The sequence below is a fragment of the Eschrichtius robustus genome, chromosome 5, assembly GCF_028021215.1.
Source record: "Eschrichtius robustus isolate mEscRob2 chromosome 5, mEscRob2.pri, whole genome shotgun sequence".
Classification (NCBI taxonomy): Eukaryota; Metazoa; Chordata; class Mammalia; order Artiodactyla; family Eschrichtiidae; genus Eschrichtius; species Eschrichtius robustus.
In genome coordinates this window covers 33,134,674-33,144,945 of record NC_090828.1, presented here as the reverse complement: position 1 = coordinate 33,144,945, position 10,272 = coordinate 33,134,674, and the positions used below count along the sequence as shown (strand labels likewise).

Here is a 10,272-nt window from a genome sequence, read left to right as displayed (position 1 = left end):
GAGCTCTAATGTTCTGTGATATTAACCAAGTTACTTGACAGCTTTGGTTTTCTTATCTATAAATAGATAATAAGCTCTACCTTTTGTGAGGATTAAATGAAATAATTTGTAAATCCCTCAAAGAGCAAAGAGGTAAAAAGAGGTATGTATGTACAGGGTAAGAAGTGGGTAGAAACCAAGATTACAGGGAAGTTTATAGAGAGGGCAAACCTTAGATAAAGGAAAAGAGACATTGTGAACACTAGCTTTAAATTTTTTTCACTGAAAAATGAAACGTTGAAGTAGATTGTTTATATATATTTGCATACATTTAACATTTTGGTGTGGATTTAACTAACACAATACAACTTGCAAAACCCATCTTTTAAGAAATAAATTACTCTATAAAATATTTGTGAATTAGGAGTCTTGATTTAATTTTTGACACCACTGATTCATAGCAATTTTGTATACATCATAGAAGGAACATTGTGTTGTTTACCTACCCTAAAAGATGAGGGAAATTTTATTTTCTAAAGTACTTTTGAGCAGTATTTTTTAATGTATTTAATAAGGTCAGACACTGATTTTAAGTATAAGATTTCAATATCCTTTAAATGTTGAGACATTAACCAAAGTACCTAGAATTAAGAGAAACTCTAAGCTTCAAGTGGCTTCATCTTTCAGTTAGCCTGTTTGGGGATTTACGCTTAGATTATTGGTTTTAACAGATAAATTTTACCACACAAAAGTCTATCGGGAAAACTAAAAAAAAAAAAAAAAATCAAATATAAAGACAATTTTTAAGAAATTACGGCTGAGAATTACCTTTAATGTTTTGAACAAATAGATTTGCTGTTGAACAAAATCAGAAAACAGCAGTAGCCCCAGCATGGTCCACAGAGATTTGAGTAACTACAGCCTGAATAGTGTCTTCCCCTCTGCCATGTATTCAATATGTGTAAACAATAAAAGCCCTTTTTTGCTATAAATTAAAACATTGAACTTCTAATTCTTCCTGATCTTTGCTTTTGGTATAAGGTAAAATCCACTTTTTAAAATGTGATGTGAAACATTCTAGAAAGCAGTTTGCCAGCAAAATTTAATGGCCTTAGTGTGTTTTCTGAACTCCAATTATTATTAACCCTCTAGGTTATATATTTAATACTTTCTCTTTTATTTCTGTTCTCTTTATCCAATCCCAATACTACTTACTTAAGAAATAAGCTTATCAATTTAATTCTAGGATTTTATAGGGAATGGGGTATGAGGAGGGAAGCCCTTATTCTCAAGCTTCTATGGCTCCAAAGTATGTCCAATTAGTAAATATTTTCATTGTGGAGAAAAATGCAATTTACTGTGGATGTTTTTGTTTCTGTAGTAGTTACAGAATGTGAGAGTTGAAACTAGGCCTTAGTCCGAATCCCCAACACAGGGTAGGTCACCTACCCCTGGACACATGCAGTCTTCCATAAAGACAGTCCTAGTCTCTACTTTACTTTAACCGAGTCAATTGCTGGGTAAACTATACCAGGCTGGTAATGGCTATTTTATAGTAAAACCTGCAGTACAAAATCTAGTAGCTTGCTTTATGTGTAGGAAAATAAATATACATTGAATACCTTCTCATTACAGAAAAAATGCTGCTGTGAAGACATAATTATAGCTTTCACATAACTGAAGCCCCAACCATCATGATTTAGTGCCCCCCAAAGGAAGAACTTGAGTGGAAAAGAGAGGGCATTTCTGGGGATAGTAGAATGCTTGAGACCTGAATTTAATCTCAAGCTCCTTCATGAAGGTAATAATTTTATTTTTAACTGATAGAAAGTAACAGCTCTATAAAAGTTAACTATTGTCTATTACATATTAATGAAAAAGTCAAGTTACACTTTGTATGTAGGTACTTTGTTCCGTTTATGGTTACCAGTTGGAAAAGAACATTTTATACCTAGCTATTTAATCTTTTTTTTTTTATCTTAATATCTACATTCTTTGGAACTTTACTTTGACATAGTTAATTGAAAGTTAGGGATAATAATTTATAGCATGTGCTGACATTGAGGTTAGGTGGGAAAATTGGGTATTTTAAGTCACTCTGCAGTTGTCAGGATTGAGGAGTATAATGCAAATTGATGGAAGACTTAGGGGAGGAAGGAGTAATACTTTTCACTTCGTTCAAATTATTTTTTGAAAAGGATGTCTGTAACTTAAAAATGTACTTTTAATCTCCAATTCAACAATGAGTTAGGTCAACAGATATTGAAACCCACTTTTCCATATAATAAACACAAAAACCTTGTTTAACACACAGTATAGAGGTACTGCATACTGAAAGGAAAATTTTGAGTTTTGAATTTCCAGAAGATAGTAGGAAAGAAGTTCTCTTTCATCCATTTGCAGTCTGGGCAAAGTTCTGAAGTAAGTGGTTTATATTTGGCAAGCTTCCTGTGTTATCCCACCCCTTCACTAGTGAACTTCCCCAGGGCATTCATCCTGCCTTCCCTATTCACTGCAGCATCTACCTCAGGTCTGCAGAATCCCTTTTAGGTGCTCTGAGCCTCAAATGTACTTGCGTTCTAACCTCTAAGTTAAACTTTTCGGGGTAGCTGTTTTTAACTCATCTTAACGGAAGAAAGCTATATTTATATAAATTTACACAAATTTGATAATGACTGATAATCTCTCCAGAGTATTTTCTCTTTAAGAAAAAATGCTTATTAACTCCAATGAAAATTTCACCGATGAAATTTCAGATAGGGTAAGAGAAAGTAAATAAAATGAAAAAAAATTTAGATCAGTAGGGATAATTTGTAATGGAATCAGGGCACCTACCAGGAAACTGAGAGTAAGTTTTTAGAATTTTTTTCCCCTAAGCTATTTTTACTTTTTACTTCTCTGTCCCAAGATCCACTTTTGGATCTGTTTACAGAATATTTTCTCAGGGGCTGTAATTCCTGCATAGTTAGAATGCTAGTTTTTTCTTGGGGTCAGAGATCTTTAGATTGCTTGCAGGAGGGCTTTTGTGTGTTAGGGACTGCCTATAATTAAATTTCAACTGGGAAAAGTTGAGAACAAAAATGAACAAAGAATTTCTTTTAGCATCTTTAATTTGTTAACCTATCCAAAAAAAAAAAAAAATTAAAGCCATGACTAATGAAGGAGGGAGGTTTGTCTGTTACCTTGAAAGAGTTCCCATTGTAATAATAAAGAATGGGCTTTGGGATCAATGCATGTAGGTTTGAGTTCTTGCTCAGCCACCTAGTATATTTGTAATCTTTGGCGTTACTTAACTGCCTAAATCTTATTTCCTTATGTGTAAATTGGAGCAAGTAACCGAATCACAGGGTTGTTGAAAGGATTAAATAAAATGACATGTATAAAACACTGAGCCTAGTGCTTTACTATGGTAAGTGCTCAATAAATGAAAACCCTATAACCTTTACCGGTGAGCCTCAGTTTCCTTTTCTGTAAAATGTTGTTAATGGGTCCTATATCACAGAATAGCAGAGTGATTGTTAGTAATTCTGGCTAATAATTATTAAGTATAATAAGCGTTCAATAAACATTAAATTATTTTGTAGCTATGATAATTAAATTCATAATCTTCATGTATTCTATCATAATAGTGCTTATATTTAAAAATCAAAATAAAGTCTCAAAAATATTTCTAATCTTAATGTCATCATGTTTAGACAGTGAATATTTCAGTGTATTTAATACACTTTAAAAAATTAAGTTGCATTCTTGACAGCAATTATTTCAGTTTTAATAAGTCCCTCAGTAGGACTTTATTTTCAATTGGATCTAACTCTGTAAAAGTTTTCTCCTTGAATAGAGTTCTTTTATTTTTATACTCAGTGTACGTTAGAGGTCAGTCAATAAACGATAGTTAAATGAATTTTAAAAGTCATCAAGATAATCAGCTATTAGAAACATAAAATCTAAGAACTGAATGGGATCTTTAAAAAACTAGGAATTGAAGCTCAGGGAAGTTAACATACTGTTTTTTTTCATCAAATCTAGACTGACCCTATGTTCTTTTTCTACTACATTCATCAGATGTGTGAATTTTTAAACTAAACAATAATATTGAAATAGAACTTGTTAGTCATCTGAAAGTAAAATTTTTTGCAATTTTTCAAAGACAGTATAGAAAAGTATATTTAGAAGCTTTATACTAAGCCCAGGTAAGTTTTTATTACATCAATGAGATGACTGATATTTAACAGATTTTTGTCCTTAGGAACCAAGTTATTTATAGATAGGTGAATTTTTTATCTTAGTTTGCATAATTATAGGTAGCAGAAATAATTTATTGAGTATTGACCCTGTACTAGGAACTGCACCAAGCTCTTTGCACACATTATTTTGTTTAATATAACGACCCTCTGAGGGAGATGCAGTATAATTGCCAATTTGCACATGAGAAAAACTAAAGCTCAGAGTAGTTAACTAATTTGACAAGTAAGTATGAAGCTGAAATTCAAACCCAGACCATATGACTACAGAACACTGTCTTCAGCTATTTTATACATTTCTACTGACAAAACCCTCTCAGTTTTTTTTTTTTTTAATAATTTTTTTAAAATTAATTTATTTATTTTTGGCTGTGTTGGGTCTTCGTTTCTGTGCGAGGGCCCTCCCCAGTTGCGGCAAGCAGGGGCCACTCTTCATCGCAGTGCGCGGGCCTCTCACCATCGCGGCCTCTCTTGTTGCGGAGCACAGGCTCCAGATGCGCAGGCTCAGTAGTTGTGGCTCACGGGCCCAATTGCTCCGCGGCATGTGGGATCTTCCCAGACCAGGGCTCGAACCCATGTCCCCTGCATTGGCAGGCAGACTCTCAACCACTGCGCCACCAGGGAAGCCCAAAACCCTCTCAGTTTTTGTTTTAAAAGTTAATGAAAAAATAATATATTTCTTGTCCACCCTAACTCCAACATTGTTCAGAGTATGGTCACTTAACCTAAAATTTCAAGATCATTACGGAGTTCATATACTATGATTTGTTATTGGCTTCAGTTTACAGACACTCTGCTCTTTTTTTTTTTTAACTGAAAGTCTATTTTTTTCTGAAAGTTTTAGATTTATAGAAAAATTGAGCAGGTAATATAAAGATTTCTTCCTTCCTTTCTTCCATATTCCTTCCCCTACCTTCTCTCCCCTCCATCCTAGCATGCAGTTTTCTCTACTATTAACATTTTGTATTAGTGTGGACCATTTTCTAAAAGTTAATGAACCAATACTGATACATTATTATGAACAGAAGTCCATAGTTTACACTAAGGTTCACTCTTTGTGTTGTACAGGTTTATGGATTAATGTCATGTATTCATCATAACAGTATCATAAAGTATTATCTCATCACCATAAAAATCTCTTGTGCTTTACCTATATGAATTACCGCATCCCCAACCTCTGGCAACTACTGATCTTGATATTGTGTCTATAGTTTTGCCTTTTCAAGAATGTCATATATTTGGAATCATACAGTATGTAGCTTCTTTTACTTATCAGTATGCATTTAAGGTTTTTTCTTGTCTTTTTGTGCCTTCATAGCCTGTTTCTTTTTTTTTGTTTTTGGCTGCCCCTCACGGCTTGTGGGATCTTAGTTCCCTGACCAGGGTTCAAACCCAGGCCCACAGCAGTGAAAGCACTGAGTCCTAACCACTGGACAGCCAGGGAATTCCCAAGCCTATTTCTTTTTAATCACTGAATAATAATTCATTGTATGGATATACCACAGTTGTTTTACCCATTCACTCATTGAAGGACGTCTTGGTTGCTTTCAAGTTTTGGCAGTCATGAATAAAGCTGCTATAACTATCCATGCAGGTTTTTGTGGAACATAAATTTGCAACTCATTTGGGTAATTACGTAGTAGTACAATTGCTGGATTGTATGGTATGCCTATGGTTAACTTTGTAAGAGACTGTCAAACTGTCTTCCAGAGTGGCTGTATGTACAGTTTTGTATCCCAAGCATCAATCAATGAGAGTTCCTGTTGTTCCACATATTTAGCAACATCTAACAGAGGTTTTTTTTTTTTATATTATCCATTCTAATAGGTGTGTTATGATATCTCAGTGATGATTTAATTTGCAGTTCCCTTATGACATATAATGTTGAGCATCTTTTCATATGTGTAATTGCCATCTGTATATCTTCTTTGCTGCAGTGTATCTTCAGGTCTTTTGACCACTTTTTAAATTAGGTTTTTTTCTTATTGTTGAGTTTTAAGAGTTCTTTGCATATTTTGGATACAAATCCTTCATCAGATACATGTTTTGCAAATATTTTCTCCGAGTTTGTGGCTTTTCTTCCCATTCTTTTGATACTGTCTTTTGCAGAGCAGAAGTTTTTTAATTTTAATGAAGTCTTGCTTGTCAATAATCTCTTTCATGGATCATGCCTTTGGTATATTATACTTAAAACATCATTACTATACTCATGGTCATCTAGGTTTTCTCCTATGTTGTCTTCTAGGAGTTTTATAGTTTTGCATCTTACATTTATGTCTGTGATCCATTTTGAGTTAATTTTTTTGAAGAACGTAAGGTCTGTATCTAGGTTCACTGTTTTTTTGGTTTTTTTTGGGGGGTGGGCATGTGGCTGTCCCTTTATTCAGCACCATTTGTTAAAGAGACTATCCTCTGTGGTGAGGTGGATGGACCTAGAGTCTGTCATACAGAATGAAGTAAGTCAGAAAGAGAAAAACAAATGCCGTATGCTAACACATATATATGGAATCTAAAAAGAATAATAAAAAGGTTCTGAAGAACCTAGGGGCAGGACAGGAATAAAGACGCAGACGTAGAGAATGGACTTGAGGACACGGGGAGGGGGAAGGGTAAACTGACATGAAGTGAGAGAGTGGCATTGACATATATACACTACCAAATGTAAAATAGATGGCTAGTGGGAAGCAGCCGCGTAGCACAGGGAGATCAGCTCATGCTTTGTGACCACCTAGAGGGGTGAGGTAAGGAGGGTGGGAGGGAGATGCAAGAGGGAAGGGATATGGGGATATATTTATATGTATAGCTGATTCACTTTGTTATACAGCAGCAACTAACAGAACAATGTAAAGCAATTATACTCCAAGAAAGATGTTATAAAAAAAAAAAAGACTATCCTCTATGGGATATATGGGCACATATGCTTTACTTATTTATTTATTTTTAAATAGGATTTTAAAAATATTTATTTATTTTTGGCTGCATTGGGTCTTCGTTGCTGCATGTGGGCTTTTCTCTAGTTGTGTCGAGTGGGGGCTACTCTTCATTGCAGTGTGCGGGCTTCTCATTGCGGTGGCTTCTCTTGCTGTGCAGCACAGGCTCTAGGTGTGCGGGCTTTGGTAGTTGTGGCACGTGGGCTTGGTAGTTGTGGCTTGCGGGCTCTAGAGCGCAGGCTCAGTAGTTGTGGTGCACGGACTTAGTTGCTCTGCAGCATGTGGAATCTTCCTGGACCAGGGCTCGAACCTGTGTCCCCTGCATTGGCAGGCGGATTCTTAACCACTGTGCCACCAGGGAAGTCCGGCACATATGCTTTAATTTCTCTTGTGTAAATACATAAATAGGAATGGCTGGATCATAATTAGGTTCACGTTTAACTTTTTAGAAAACTGCCAAAGTGATTCTCAAAAGAGAATATACTGTTTACATTACCACCAGTAATACATGAGAGTTCCAGTTGCTCCATATCTTCATAAACATTTGATATAATCTTCTAAATTGTAAATATTCTAATAGGTATATAGATGTATATAATTGTGGTTTTAATTTTCATTTCCCTAATGACTAATGCTGTTTAGCATATTTTCATTGCTTATTTGCTAGCTGCATATCTTTTTTTCCTTTTTTTTTTTGGCTGTGCCATGTGGCTTGCAAAATCTTAATTCCCCTATCAAGTTCCAAAAAACGTTTATCACCCCAAAATAAAACCTTGTACCCAATTGGCAGTAACTCCCTGTTCTCCCCCCCCCCCCCAAGCCTTGGCATCCACCAGTGTACTTTCTGTCTGTATTTTACCCATTTTGGGTATGTTTTATAAATGGAACCATACAATATGTGACCATTTGTGTCCAGCTTCTGTCACTTAGCATAACTTTTTTGAGGTATATATCAGTACTTCAGTCCTTTTTATGGCTAAATACTATTCCATTATATGGATATACCACATTTTATTTATCTATTCATCAGCTGATGAACATGATGAACATTATGGTTGTTCCAGTTTTGGCTATTATGAGTAGTGTTTCTATGAACATTTGTATACAAGTTTATGTTTGAACACCTGTTTTCAATTCTTTTTATCTGTTTTTTTAAACTTTATTTTTGTAAATTAATTTTTATTGGAGTATAGTTGCTTTACAATGTTGTGTTAGTTTCTACTGTACAGCAAAATGAATCAGCCATACATATATGTATATCCCCTCCCTTTTGGACTTCCTTCCCATTCAGGTCACCACAGTGCATTAAGTAGAGTTCCCTGTGCTATACAAGATGTTCTCATTAGTTATCTATTTTATACATAGTATCAATAGTGTATATGTGTCAATCTCAGTCTTCCAGTTCCTTCCACCACCACCCCTTCCCCCTTGGTATCCACACATTTGTTCTCTACATCTCAATTCTTCTGAGTATATACCTACAGTGGAATTGTTTTCATTTGGTAATTCTATGTTTAAATTCTTAAGGAAATGCCAAATTGTTTTTCACAGCACCTGCACCATTTTACTTACCCATCAGCAATGCACAAGGATTCCAGTTTCCCCACATTCTCACCAACCTTTATTTTCTTTTTATTTTGTAAAGTATAGCCTTTACAGTGGATATGAACTAGTATCTCATTGTTGGTTTGATTTGCATTTTCCTAATGACTAATGAACTTGAGCATCTTTAATATGATTGTTGACCATTTGTGTGTTTTCTTTGGAGAAATGTGTATTCAACCCCTTTGCCCATTTTTTAGTAGGTGTGTTTGGGTTATCTTTAATTTAATTAAATTAATTAATTTATTTTTTGGCTGCGTTGGGTCTTCATTGCTGTACACGGGCTTTCTCTACTTGCAGCGTGTATGGTCATCTCATTGTGGTGGCCTCTTCTTGCGGAACACAGGCTCTAGGCGTGTGGGCTTCAGTAGTTGTGCCATGTGGGCTCAGTAGTTATGGCTTGCGGGCTCTAGAGCGCAGGCTCAGTAGTTGTGGTGCACGGGCTTAGTTGCTCTGTGGCATGTGGGGTCTTCCCGGACCAGGGATCAAACCCCTGTCCCCTGTGTTGGCAGGCAGATTCTTAACCACTGTGCCACCAGGGAAGTCCCTGGGGTTGTCTTTTTTCTGTTGGGTTGTAAGAGATGTTTGTATATTCTAGACCCTTATCAGATATTTGATTTGCAAATATTTTCTCCCGTCTGTGGCTTGTCTTTTCACTCATGTCATGGTATCCTTTGTGCAAAAAGCTTTTATCTTGCTAATGTCCAATTTATCTGGGTTTTTTTTTGACATTTATCCTTCTGGTGTCATATCTAAATCCAAGGTCATGAAGATTTACTCTTATGTTTTCCTCTAAAAATTGTATGGTTTTAGCTCTTTTTAGGTCTCTGATAACTTTTTTGTTCATTTTTGGTATGCAATTGACCCTTAAACAACATGGGTTTGAGCTGTGTGGGTCCGTTTATACTTGGACTTTTTTCAGTAAATACATAGTATAGTACTGTACAATCCACAGTTGGTTAAATTCACAGATGCAGAACTACAGATATGGAGGGCCAACTGTAAAGTTGTACGTGAATTTTCCACTGTGCAGAGAGTTGGTGCCATTAACTTCTGTGTTGTTCGAGGGTCAACCGTATATTATGAGGTAGGGGTGCATTTTAATTGTTTTGTATGTGGCTATTCAGTTGTCCCTGTTCCATTTGTTGAAGAGAGTATTCATTCCCCATTGAATGCTTTTGACACCCTTGTTGAAAATTATTTGCTCAGAGATGTATGAGTTTATTTCTGGACTCTCAATTCTATTCTGTTGATCTACATGTCTATCCTTATGTCAGTACCACATTCTTTTGTATACCTTAGCTTTGTAGTGATTTTTTTTTAAAAGGAGTTTTTTTTTTTTTAATTATTAGCACCTTTAATTATTATTTATTTATTTATTTATTTTTTGGGCTGTGTTGGGTCTTCATTTCTGTGCGAGGGCTTTCTCTAGTTGTGGCAAGCGGGGGCCACTCTTCATCGTGGTGCGCGGTCCTCTCACTGTCGCGGCCTCTCTTGTTGCGGAGCATAAGCTCCAAACG

At 35.6% G+C, this 10,272-nt stretch overlaps 1 protein-coding gene across 2 annotated transcripts in view; it reads left to right on the top strand.

The window, feature by feature from the left end:
- Positions 1-10,272, top strand: part of CARF (calcium responsive transcription factor) — a 43,747-nt gene that overhangs the window by 2,429 nt on the left and 31,046 nt on the right. The window contains exon 2 of one of the 2 annotated variants that reach the window (XM_068544632.1): positions 1,615-1,780. The exons of the other annotated variant lie outside the window; for it this stretch is intronic. The gene's annotated coding sequence lies outside the window, so the exon portion shown is untranslated. The remainder of the gene's footprint in view (positions 1-1,614; positions 1,781-10,272) is intronic. 2 annotated transcript variants of the gene reach the window in all.